Source organism: Nyctereutes procyonoides, unplaced genomic scaffold (assembly GCF_905146905.1).
Source record: "Nyctereutes procyonoides isolate TBG_1078 unplaced genomic scaffold, NYPRO_anot_genome, whole genome shotgun sequence".
NCBI classification, from domain to species: domain Eukaryota; kingdom Metazoa; phylum Chordata; class Mammalia; order Carnivora; family Canidae; genus Nyctereutes; species Nyctereutes procyonoides.
In genome coordinates, this window is record NW_026575140.1 from 63,404,615 (window position 1) to 63,418,550 (window position 13,936).

Below are 13,936 nucleotides of genomic sequence, written 5' to 3' on the forward strand. Positions count from 1 at the left end.
AGGATGTCAATTCTCCCCATAATGATAATACAGGTTTGGGATCCCTGGGTGGCGCAGTGGTTTGGCGCCTGCCTTTGGCCCAGGGAGCGATCCTGGAGACCCAGGATCGAATCCCACGTCGGGCTCCCGGTGCATGGAGCCTGCTTCTCCCTCTGCCTGTGTCTCTGCCTTTCTCTCTCTCTCTGTGTGTGACTATCATAAATAAAAATTAAAAAAAAAATGATAATACAGGTTTAACAAAATTATGATAAAAATCTCAGTAAGATCTTTTTGGAGACTATTCAAATACTTATATGGAAAGACAGGAAAATAAAATAGCTAACACAGTTTTGACAAATAATGGTAATGTGGGAAGAATCAGTTTACTAGATTTCAATACTTACATAGCTACAATGATCAAGACTGTGTGATATTGATAAAAGACGGACACATAGATTAGTGGAACAGAATATATAATTAAGAAATAACTCCACTCAAGTAAAGCCAACTATTTTTTGACTAATGTTCAAAAGCAATTCAATGGTGTAAAGATAATCTTTTAACAATGCTGAAACAGATGGATAGTCACAGGCAATAAGTAAACTTCAACCTAAATATCACATTTCATACAAAAATTAACTCAGAATGGGTGATAGGCTTAAATGTAAAATGTAAAAACTGTAAAACTTTTAGAAGAAAATATAGGAGAAAATCTTTGTGACAAAGAGTAAGCACAATCCATAAAACAGAGGGAAAATGTTAATTTGAATGTTAACCAAATTGAAAATGTTTCCTCTGTGAAAGACCCTGTTAAGAGGAAGAAAAGAGCACCTATAGCCTAGGAGAAAATATTTACAAATGAAATCTGATAAAAGATTAATACCTATATAAAGAATTATCAAAACCCATCAGTAAAAAAAACAAACAATTCGGTTTAAAATGGGCAAAAGACATGAAGATGTATTTCACCAAAGAAAATATAGAGATGAACACATGAAGTTCAGTATCATTAGTCATGGAAATACAAAATTAAGACCACAATGAAACAGCACTGCGATTCTTAGAATGGCTAATAAAAAGATACTGATAATATAAAATGATTAAGAGGCTACAGAGACATTGTATCATTCACACGTTGCTAACAGAAATTATTTGGAAGTTTCTTACAAAGCTAACCACAACTTGATGACCCCACCTGGCCAGGGAACTCTGTGTGCAGTTCTGCCTGACTCAAGGCCCCAACAATGAGCCATACCAGCTTTAGAGCCTGTTTTTGCCACTGTGCCTGGCAGGAAAGCTAATTTTTAGGTGCTGAGTGCAGCCCCCTGCCCCACCCCACCAGACTAGAGCATCAGGACACGGAGCAGCTCAGCAGCACTTGAGAGGAGTGCCTAACCAGGGTCTCTGCCCATCTGCAGAGCCCAGCAGGGGACTCCATCTGGCCAGGGAGCTCCCTGTGTTTTGCCTGATTCCTGTCTCTGACTACTAAGTCTAACTGGATCTGGAGGCTGTTACACAGCCCTTGCCAAGGCTGAGAAGCAAATTCAAAGCTCTGCCTGGCACTGAATATAGCCTCCAGCCCTGCCCAACCAGCAAGCCTAACCAGAACACCTGAGAAGCTGTGTAGCCCAACCTAGAGCCAAGCTTGCAACAGCACTTGAGCAGAGAGCCAAACCAGCAGCTCTTTCCATCTTTAGAGCAAAACTGGTGGTACTGTCTGAGCAAGGAGTTTGGTGGGCCACTCTGCTGGATTCACGTCCCCAACCAGCAAGCTAAAGGGCCACAGAGACTGTTGTAAAACAGGGCAAGGTAGCAAATTTGTAGCCCTGCCTAACTGTTGAGTATAGCACCCAGTTCTGCCTGAGTAGGAGGTTTAACCAGAGAATTCAACACAAAGAATCAAGGATTGGGACATCTGGGTGTATCAGTGGTTAAGTGTCTGCCTTCAGCTCAGGGCGTGATCCCTGGGGTCCTGGGATCAAGTCCCGCATCGGGATCCCTGCATGGAGTCTGCTTCTCCTTCTGCCTATGTCTCTGCCTCTCTCTCTCTCTCTCTCTGTCTCTCATGAATAAATAAATAAAATCTCAAAAAACAAAAACAAAACAAAACAAAAACCCCAACAACCTAAGAATCAAGGATTATGAAGAATCAGGTAAGCAATGACATCACCATAAGAAAGTAATAAATCTCCAATAACTGACCCTAAGGAAATGGGAGATCTATGACCTATCTGCAAAGAATTCAGGAGAAATAAAATAATGCTAATTAACATTATAAAAATAAATAAATGTTTGTAGACCTAACTGATAATGCTAACTATACAGTCAAAATCAGATTCTCAGGGGATCCCTGGGTGGCTCAGCGGTTTAGCACCTGCCTTCGGCCCAGGGCGTGATCCTGGAGTCCCGGGATCGAGTCCCACGTTGAGCTTCCTGCATGGAGCCTGATTCTCCTCTGTCTGTGTCTCTGCCCCTCTCTCTCTCTCTCTCTGTGTCTCTCATGAATAAATAAAACCTTTAAAAAAATCAGATTCTCTAATATTGTAATCGTATTCTAAAACATGTAATTCATTTACAACTCTAGTTTAAAATTTAAAAAAATAAACATTAAAAATAACCATAAACATAATAATCTGTTTTTGGATACACAATATAAAATATATGTAAACTGACAGGTGCCTGACTGGTTCAGTCAGAGGAATATGCGACTCTTGATCTCAGGGTTGTGAGTTTGAGCCCCACATTGGGTGTAGAGATTACTTAAATATAAAATCTTTAAAATAATATATATTTATGTAAACTGAAACATTAACAAACTGTGAGGAGAGAAGTAAAAATTTAAAGTTTATATGTTGGTATCCCTGGGTGGCGCAGCGGTTTGGCGCCTGCCTTTGGCCCAGGGTGCGATCCTGGAGACCCGGGATCGAATCCCACATCGGGCTCCCGGTGCATGGAGCCTGCTTCTCCCTCTGCCTGTGTCTCTGCCTCTCTCTTTCTCTCTCTCTCTGTGACTATCATAAATAAATAAAAAAAAAATAAAGTTTATATGTTATTAAAATTAAGTTGTTATCAACTTAAAATATGATGTTATAAATAGAATGTTTTTTTATGTTAGTAACATGGTAACCAAAAAGGAAAACCTTGTAGTAGTCATATAAAAGATTATGATAAAAGAATGACAAAATACTGCTACAAAAAGTCATCAAACCACAATAAAGTGAAAAGTATCTACAGCCAGAACACAGTTAACTAAATGACAATAGTAAATCTTTAACTGCTAATGATTAAATGTAAACAGATTAAATTCTCCAATCAAAAGACATAGTATGGCTGAACAGATAAAAATACAAGATCCAATGATATGCTGCCTACAAGAGACTCCCTGTAGCTTTAAAAACACATGCAGACTGAGAATGAAGGAATGGGAAAAAATATTTCACCCAAATGGTAATCAAAAGAAAGCAGAGATGCTATACTTATATCAGACAAGAAACTTTAAATTAAAAATAGTCAAAGGAGATAAAGAAGGTCACTATACAATGATAATGAAGTCAACAATCCATTAAGAATATATAATTGTAAACGTTTATGCACTCAATATCAAAGCTCCTAAATATATAAAGCAAATACTAACAGAACTGGCAGTCTTAAACAGAAATAAAATAATAATTGGGGATTTTAACATCCCCCTCAGCAATGAATATATCATCCGGACAAAGAAGCAATAAGGAAACAATGGATTTGAAGAACATTATACACCAAAAGGACCTAAGTGACATATACAGACACAGAAATTTTGTAGGATAGACAAATGTTAGGCCACAATACAAGTCTTAGCAAATGTAAGAAGACTGAAATCACACCAACTGTTTTCCAGCAACAATCATATGAAAGCAGAAATCAATACTGGTAAAATTCACAAATACATTAAAATTAAACACACTTCTGAATAACCAAGGCATGAGAGAAGAAATTAAAAGGGAAGTAAAATAATATCATAAGATAAATGAAAATACAACATATCAAAACTTATGGGATGTAGCAAAAGCAGTTCTGAGAGAAGTTTATAGCAATAAGCACAACAGCTAGAAGAAAGTAAGATTCCAAATAAACAGTCTAATTTTACATCCCAAGGAACTAGAAATAACATAATAAGCCCACAGTTAACAAAATTAAGTATATAATAAAAATCAGAGCAGAAATAAATGAAATAGAAAAAAGGAAAACAATAGAAAAATTGACAAGAGTAAGAGTCGGTTCTTGGAAAAGATGAACAAAATTGGTAAACCTTTACCTAACAACTACAGAGACAGTGAGAACTCAAATAAATAAAATTATAAGTGAAGGAGGAGACAAGTGATGCTACAGAAATGTAAAAGATCATAAGAAACTACTATGAACAATTATACAAAACTAAAAACTTAAAATAGCTAAATTCCTAGAAGCATACAACCTACCAAGTCTGAACCACAAAGAGTAGAAAATAAGATTGAATTAGTAATCAAAAACGTCCCAACAAAGAAATGCCCAAAACTAAATGGATTCATTGGTGAATTTTACCAAACATTTAAAGAGGAATCAATACTCATCCTTCTACTCAAAAAACTGAAGAGAAGGGAATATTCCTAAACTCATTTTATGAGGCCAGTATTTCCATGCTATCAAAGCTAGATAAGGCACTATAAAAACAAGACAAAACAAAACAAAAAATCCAACAGGCCAATATCCCTGATGACTATAGATCCAAAAAGTCCCAACAGAATTCTAGCAAACTGAATCCAACAGCACATGAAAAGGATAATATACCAGGGCACGCGGGTGGCTCAGTGGTTGAGTGTCTGCCTTTGGCCCAGGGCGTGATCCCAGGGTCCTGGGATCGAGTCCCACACTGGGGTCCCTGCAGGAAGTCTGCTTTGCCCTCTGCGTATGTTTCTGCCTCTCTGTGTCTCTCATGAATAAATAAAACATTTAAAACAAATAAAATAAAAAATAAAAGGATAATACACCATGATCAATTAGGATTCAAAACCAGGATGCAAGGATGATTGAACATATGTAAATCAATAAATGTAATTTACCACACTAATAGAAAGATAAAAATCATATGATCATGCAACAGATGGAGAAAAAACATTTAAAAATTCAACAACCATTCATGATAAAAATTCTCAATTAATTGGGCATTGAAGGAAAGTGGGTATAGAATTCTCAAATAATAAAAGGCCATATAGGACAAACCCATAGCTAACATCAAACTCAATGGTGCAAGGTTGAAAGCTTTTCTTCTAATATCAGGACCAAGAGAACGTTGTCCACTCTCACCATTATTCAACATAGTACTGGAAGTTCTTGCCAGAGCCATCAGGCAAGAAAAACAAATAAATGGAGTCAGAATTGGAAAGGAAAAAAGTAAAACTGTATTTGTTTGCAGATGACATTTTATATGCAGAAAATACTAACGACAGCACCCCCCTCAAAAAAAAGTAACAACTACTAAATGAATTCAGTAAAGCTGTAAAATACAAAATCAACATACAAAAATCAGTAGCATTTCTATACACTAACAAAATTTAAAAATAAAACAATCTCATTTATAATAGCATCAAAACAATAAAATACTTAGGAATAAATTTAACCAAGTAGGTCAAAGACATACACTGAAAACTATAAAACACTGATGGAAGAAATTGGAGAAGACATAAATTGAGTACAAATACTCTATGGCAAAAAGATAGTTTCCTCAATAAATGATGCTGGGAAAATTGGATATTCACATGCAAAAGAATGGAACCAGACTCATATCTCATACCATTCACAAAAATTAAGTCAGTTAAAAAGACTTAAATGTGAGACCAGAAAAACCATAAATTCCTAGAAGAAAAGTAGGGAATCAGCTCCTTGACATTGATAATAGCAGTGATTTTTTTTGGCTAAGACACATAAGGTAGGCAGCCTGGGTGGCTCAGGGGTCTAGCGCCACCTTCAGCTCAGGGCCTGATCCTGGAGCCCCAGGATCGAGTCCCACGGCAGGCTCCCTTCATGGAGCCTGCTTCTCCCTCTGCCTGTGTCTCTGCCTCTCTCCCTCTCTGTGTCTCTCATAAATAAATAAAATCTTAAAAAACAAAAAAGACACATAAGGTACATGCAACAAAATAAAACATAAAGAGTGGGACTACATGCAAACACAAAACTTCCACACTGTAAAATAAGTGATCAACCAAATGAATAGGCCACCCATAGACTGGAAGAAAATATTCTCAACCTGCACATCTGATAAGCTATTATCCAAAATATATAAGGAACTTATAGAACTCAATAGTAAATAAAGTCCAAATGATCCCATTAAAAATGGGCAATGAACATAAATAGACATTTTTTCAACGATATTCAAATGGCTAACAGGTATGTGAAATAGTGCTCAGTGTCACTAATCAAGAAAAGGTTAATCAAAACCCTGAGATATAAACTCACACTTGTCAGTATGTTGTCAAAAAGATAAGAGACAGCAAAGTACTGTTGGGGACATGAAGAAAAGGAAACCTTGTATATTTCTGGTGGGAACGTAAACTAGTTGCAACCAACACAGAAAACAGTATAGAGGTTCCTCAAAATTCTTTTTTTTAAATTTATTTTTATTTATGATAGTCACACACAGAGAGAGAGAGAGGCAGAGACACAGGCAGAGTGAGAAGCAGGCTCCATGCATCGGGAGCCCGACGTGGGATTCGATCCCGGGTCTCCAGGATCGCGCCCTGGGCCAAAGGCAGGCGCTAAACCGCTGCGCCACCCAGGGATCCCCTGTTCCTCAAAATTCTAAAATAAAACTACAATATGATCTGCCAATTGAGCTTCTAGGGAATGTATTGAAAAGAAACTAAATTACTGACCTGAAAAGATATCTATCTGCCATGTTCACAGCAGCACATTCACAATAGCCAAGATAAAGAAGCAATTTAAATATCTGTAGATTGATAAATAAAATGGGAAATATACATACACACATGCAAACACAGTGGAGTATCAGCCATAAAAAAGAATTCATACACCAAGAGACCTTGAGGGCATTATGCTAAGTGAAATTATAAAGACATACTGTATAATGTCACTGTTTTTGTGGAATCTTGAAGAAAAAAACTCTTGGAAACAGTTAACTCATTTTTGGTGGGGGGGAACTGAGTGAAAGAAGTGAAAATGTACAAATTTCCAGTTATAAGAGAAATACGATCTGGAGATATAACATACAGCATGATGACTACAGGTAACAAGGCTGCATTCTATATTTGGAAGTTGCTTTGAGAGTAAATCTTAAAAGCTATCAGCGGAAGAAAAATTCTAATCACATGAGGTAATGGATGTTAACTAAATTTATTGTGGCATTCATTTCATAATACACGCAAATATCAAATCATCATGTTGTAACTAACCCAATATTATATGCCTATTATATCTCAATAAAAGTCAGGAGGGGGGTACTAACCACACACTATATTATCCAATAGCCACTGACCTGGGCATTTATCCTACAGAAATACAGATCTGTATATGGTTTTTCATAGCACCTACAGTTGTCTGGTCAAAAATTGTAAACATCCAAAATGTTGCTCAGTATACGGATGAGTATTAACTGTGGTGACTCCCTATCATGGAGGAACAGGAACAGACAACTGATGTACATCACAACCCAGATGAATTTCAAGAGCATTATGAGGAGTGAAAAAAGGCAATCTCCAAAGGTCACAAACTGTATGATTCCACTTGTATAATATTTTTAAATGACAAAATTATAGAGATGGACAATAAATGAGTGGTTTCCAGGGACTGAGGGTTGTGGTGGAGGGGCAGGGATGCACAAGGGAAACTCAGTGATCTGTAATAATCTGTAACTAATAATAATTAGTTACAGGGATCCACAGTGATAAAATGACATAGGATTGTACCCACACAGTGCACCAGTGTCAAGGTCCTGATTCAGATTTTGGGCAATAATTATAGAAGATATAGCCATGGGGAAACTGAGTGAAGGGCACATGGGACCACTTTATAGTACTTTTGTAACTTTCTGTATATATGTGATTATTTCAAAATAAAAATTAAAGAGCATGAAATATGAATTCAACTTAGAAATTATTTTGATATGCTGGTTTTGTCCTTATTCAGAACACTTAAAAAGTGCAAAGAAAACATTGTTTTGAGTTTAAATAGTTCCTCGGCTTTTTTTTTTTTTTTTAAAGATTTATTTATTTATTTGAGAGAGAGAGTAAGCACGAGCGGGAGGGGTAGCGGGACAGGGACAACCCCAAGCAGACCAGTGTGAAGCCTGACCCCAGGACCCTAAGATCATGACCTGAGCCAAAATCAAGTTGTATGCTCAACTGACTGCACCACCTAGGTGCTCTGTTCCTTAGTATTTTTTTTTTAAGAAGTTAAATGTAAAACAAAAAAGCTAAAAGGTATCCAAACCTGAGACTTTCAAAAGGACAAAAACTGAAAAACTGTATTTCTGCATGCTGACTTAAGTCTTGAGCAAGTAGACTTAAGAAACTTCAACCATAAACATTTTTAAATTAACTTTATCATTAAAAATATGTATTTAATTTGGATCTTGTGTTGGATTAAGTCAATTTTGAGGCTCATTGTTCACTGAAAGCAATGAGGCAGGTATAGGGTAATTCTTATTTCTAAGAATACTAACAAAAAGCAAACTTTCCTAGAAATTTTTAAGTATCTCCAAATAAGTATTCTCAAATATATTAAGCATATATAGGTATTCACTTTAATGAAGCTGTTAAAAGATAAAACCTGCTACCTATATTCTATAGAGAATGAACAACCCAAGAAGCTGAAATCTTCATTTCTTAAATATGGTTGGAGTAAATCTGTACTTGTAGTAGTAGTATATATTTTGCAAATAACAAAGAATTTGGGATTTGGACCTGAAGGAATCTGGTCCTAAATGGTCCATCACTATACGGTGACCTCTATGGAGGGTGAGACTTTAGCTTCCTTGTCCAAAGAGCACACAGCAATTACACTGTACTATTGTGATGCTAAAGTTATATCATGAATATTAAATTAATATTGTGAGGTGGTATATCAATATTAATGGTTAAACTCAGTAATAACATGTACTTAGTAACATTTTTAGTTGTTGAAGTAATTCTTATATCTTGGTAAAGGATCAGTAAGGCAATTTTTTTCTTCAAATATTCTGCAACCTCAGTCTTTCTCTAATTCTAAGACACATTTCAAGTATCTTTTAATTGCTTTTGGCCAGGTAGCAATATGACAGATTTGTAACTACATGCATCAAAATGTGCACCAAAATGTGATGATAGGTATCTGTGTCTTGAAAGATAGCCCTGGAGATAATGGATACTCACTTAAGAAATGATGTATCACTAATGTTCTTGGTAACAGAGAACGATATTATGCAGAAAAACATGGACATTTAGATTCTGGGTTAAAAGTGAATTGGAAGCACTGGACTCTGAATATGAAAAAGTTTAAGAGCATCTCAGTTAATTTTGCTTATGTTTTTCTTTCTATGTGTGTACGAGGGTGATACGTGGATTTTTTAAAGGGCTTTCCAGAAGTATGAAAAATGCCAACTGGTAAGGAGTTGTGTTGCAGTTAAAAACAGCATGGTTTCCTTTCTTCGTAGCACATAAAATAATGGTGTATTTTATAAGACTGCATCTCAGCTTCAACAAAACTCCTTCATGCTCAAAACATTGATTCAATTTGTAAAACTATTTTGTTCTTTCTTTTAATGTCTTCCATTAAAATTTGATTTAAATAATTGAATCAACAAAAGTACAACAATCAAGTCTGACAAAATTGATACGAAGTGATGACAAAAAAAGCATGTGCCACTTGACGAGAGTGGAGTCTTCAACCAAAGCTGCACTGAGTGGTTTGCGCTTTGATCCCAACAGGCCTTCCAGTTGATCTGAGTTTGATCACTGGAGTTTCAAAATAGAGCAGGATTTCTGGCCTTTTCTCTTTAACATTTATTACAGACTGCTAACTGTATGCCAGGTTTGGAATTAGGAAAGCATGGAGGAGAGATGCTGTCCTTCCTGTTCCTTGCTTTCCTGGTGGTTCCCATCTAGCAAGGTAGACTGACAAATTATACATTGTTACATCGTTACAAACATTGTGAAGAGACTGCTGGGAAATGGGAACAGAAATGAATAATGGGTGATAGTCACTTTCAGGGAGTAACAGTGGTAATACTCTCATAAGGCTTAGTTTGTACTGCACGCTTCACTCTTTAATCTTCAAAAGAAGTGTGTAAAATAGACATTGCTACTGTTCGCACTTCATGGGAAGGAGAAATGGGGTTTTGAGGTGTCAAGTCATTTGTTCCAGGTCATAAAACAGGTAGGCAGGGACCTGGACCCAGATGGTGGGGCTCTAGAGCTTTTGCTCTTGTCCACTTCAATATTAGGGAGCATCTTCCTGAGAAGCTGTCATTGAAGTGGACACCTGAATGATGACGAGGTAAGATGTTGGTGGGAGAAATCATGTATAAAGCCCTAAAGTGGGAAGGAGTCCTTCCTTTGGGACAGGAAAGGTGGCCAGCATCACTGGAATTCAGTTAAGGAGAGTGAGAAGGTCAGGGAGGAAGGGCTACAGAAGCAGGATCCAGTAGGCCACACAGGGCTGCAATTCCAGTCTAATTGCAGCTGCAAGCACAGAAGACTTTGAACTGGATAGTGACATGATTTTTTTTTTTTAATATCTTTCTGGCTGATGTGTGAAGAATTAATTAAAATAAGGTAGAGTCCAAGTTATTCATTTATTCAGCAAATATTAGAAAGTTTATAGAGTAGCTGTTATTTTGGCGAGCCCTATTCTAGATATGGGCAGACAGCCAAAAACAATGGAGACAGGGTCCTCCACTCTGGAACACACTTTAGAGTAATGTGCACACACACACCCACAACTACCTCCTCTCCTGCATCAACACATTCTCCCACTTGACTGGACAGATTCCATCAGCAGACAGATCTTAGTATCTGCCACCTTTAAATATAAAACAAAAATCTGTCCTTTGAACGTTCATCACCCTCTAGTTGCCATCCTGTTTTTCCACTCCCCAACCCAGAAAGTCTGTAGTAGCTTTATGTCCAGTTGCCATCTGAGCCCACTACCATCCAGTCCTCTCTCACCCTACAGCCTGCTGAGTCAGTGTCACCACGCTGCCCTTTCTTATGGGTGTCTAATGCTAACTTCTCTCTCCACTTTCTAGTTAACTTCTCAGGAGTACTCTTGTTGCTAACTAGTCCCTGCCTCTTGAAACATGCATCTCTAGTTTCTGTGGCACCACACTCTTCAGGATTCCTGGCTTCTCCTACCCAGTCCAGTTAGAAGCCCATACAGTGCAGTGATTAAGGGCACAGACTTGGAGACTTGGCCCTGAAGACAGACTGCTTCAGGAGTGCTAAAGGCAGGGAAGACACAGGAAAACAATGCTCCCCTCCCCCTTCTGCAGGCTAGAAGATGAATCACTATTGCAGGTGAGACAAGATGGTGGTTTAGACCAGAGTGTTAACAATGGAGATAGAAATAGATGGATTTTAGCTGTTTAGAAGCAGAACCAATAGAACGGAGAATGGATTGGATAAGCAAGTTGAGGGAAAAGAGGTATTAAAGTCTTTTTTTAAAGTAACTGGTAGAATTACAGAATTATTTATAAAATCTTGAAACATTCAGCTTTGCAAAAGAATAAAGTTTAAGTTGTGACCCAATAAAAACCTAATGAGCATTATTTCTCCTACAAATCAAGGAAACTTAGAATTTCATTTGATGCTTTTCCACTGAAATTGGTACCAGGGAGAGGTTATGTGATTTACCCAGTCACAGATAACTGGTAGTAGAACTGGAAAAAGAACACAAGTTTCTCAGAATCCCACTAAGAAGCAATAGACCAGGATCTGGCAAGATGACTATCACTCACAAACTTGCTGAACCCCTAAAAGTTTTTCCCCTGACCAATGCAATAAAAATATCCTGGTAAAATGTTTGTGCTTACTGAATATAGTTAGGCACACTTTATATTTCCTTAAAAATGAGGGAAATAAAAGTAGACAGAATATAAATACTTATGTTAGCTTACAGAAGGAGTAAAATCTATTGTAACAGTTCATCAAAAATGGTTACTTAAGTATACTTATGTATATTTTATTTGTAAAAGGTAAGGTATGCATTAAATTCCCTCTCAAATAGTTTATATTCTAATTTGCTAGATACACATATAAATTCAGGATAACAGATGTCATAAGGCAGTACAAGAACAGTCGCCAAATGAATTAAATAGAGAATACTTAAAAAAGAAACAAACATACTCTGGGGTAGTCCTTAAGAAAAAGTCGGGTTTTCCTTAAGCCTTGAAGGACGACGAGTAAGAATTTACAAAGTAGACAGGGAAGAGGATTCCATTAAAGAAACCTAAAAAGAATGTCCACTACAGTAGCAGGCTTGGGGATGGGGAAGGGAGTGGGGAGAGAGCTTCTTTGATTTGTCATAGAGACATTCTCCTAGGTATGACATTTGAGCCAAGACCTGAATGACACAGAGGAACAAGAAATGTGATGACGGAAGAGAATATTCTAGGCAGAGAGAACAAGTAGGATTAAGCACTACATTATCTGTTCCTATACTAAATGTGTAAGGCTTCAAAGAAGAATACAGAGATTAGGTCAATGATAAAAAGGAACTATGAATTAGTTCCTGAACCTGAGCTGAAATAATTCCACGAATTTCTCTTTCTGATCTCAGATTCTCCATCAGTTAACAATAATTACTACAGCACCTTAGAACATGTGATCATGTACCTAGAAGAATTTTAGGAACAGAAAATAGAGTGAAATCATCAAAATCAGCTCAAAAGGACAAGAAGGGAGAAGTTATTACAGATGCTCACATACACGCAGTGATGTGATCCGGAGTTGTGATCACGGGTGATAGAAGTGTTAGCACATGCCCTGTAGTACCTGCACATGTTCACTTACTGCGGGGTTTTGGTGCATGCTCTGTCTGCCTTGCCAGACTGTAAGCTCTCTGCAGGTGGTAAGCAGATCTCACACCGACTTCTGACACAGGCTTTCGGTTAGCATCACCCAAGCACATCTGTCCAGGCACTGATTTATGTTACATCCCTTTGGGGATCTGTGTGTGTTGTGGGTTCAAAATCCCACCGAGCCTGCAAAGGACTGGAAGGGGCTTGTGGTGTCGGGAAAAGTTAACAGAACAAGACACTCGTAACAACAGATGGCGAAGCCATCTTCAAGAACGTGGAAATGATCCCTAGGTCACTGTGCTAGTGACCACGGCTGGCCCTGGGTTCCACCCCAGCGGACCGCGCTCCATCCACCGCAAAGCGGAGCATTTGCAGCTCTTTGCACAGGCCAAACCCGCAGGGGCTGAGGTCACCACGGGCCCCCAGAGCAGCCACCCAGGAGCGCACTCGCACGGCCCCGGGTCAAGCCGGGGAAGCACAGAGGCGGGCTGAGCCGTGTGCGTGCGCCGCTCCGCCCCGAGGGTCCCCTGCAGCCGCCCCCGCCCGCCCCCCCCCGCCCTGCATCGCACCCGCACGGCCCCAGGTCAGGCCCGGGGGGGACCACCGAGGCCGGCTGCTGAGCCGTGTGAGGACGCCCCTCCGCCCCCCGGGCGGCGCCCTCCCCGCACCCGCACAGGGACAAGCCGCAGCCCCGGGGGTCCCCTCCTCCGCGGGCCCCCCAGCACCAGGCGCGGCCGCCCCACTCCTCCCTCGGACCCCGGAGCTCACCCACCTGCAACTGCAGTCTCCGAAGTCTCCACCCTAGGCTCGCGGCCTCCGCAGGCCCCACTGCGATTGGCCCGAACCGCTGTCCCGTCAGCGTTTCTTCGAGTGTAACTGGCGTAACTCCGGAGCTCCGGGCCTTGGTCCCGCCCCTCGCCCGCTCGGGCCCCG

General features: G+C 39.2%; 1 protein-coding gene across 2 annotated transcripts in view; it reads right to left on the minus strand.

The window, feature by feature from the left end:
- Positions 1-13,852, minus strand: part of KBTBD3 (kelch repeat and BTB domain containing 3) — a 32,654-nt gene extending 18,802 nt beyond the window's left edge. Inside the window, exon 1 of one of the 2 annotated variants that reach the window (XM_055306607.1) lies at positions 13,776-13,852. The gene's annotated coding sequence lies outside the window, so the exon portion shown is untranslated. Of the gene's footprint in view, positions 1-12,995; positions 13,510-13,775 lie in introns of those variants that run through there. The other variant, XM_055306606.1, reaches the window with a different exon arrangement.
- Between the last annotated feature and the right edge of the window lie 84 nt (positions 13,853-13,936).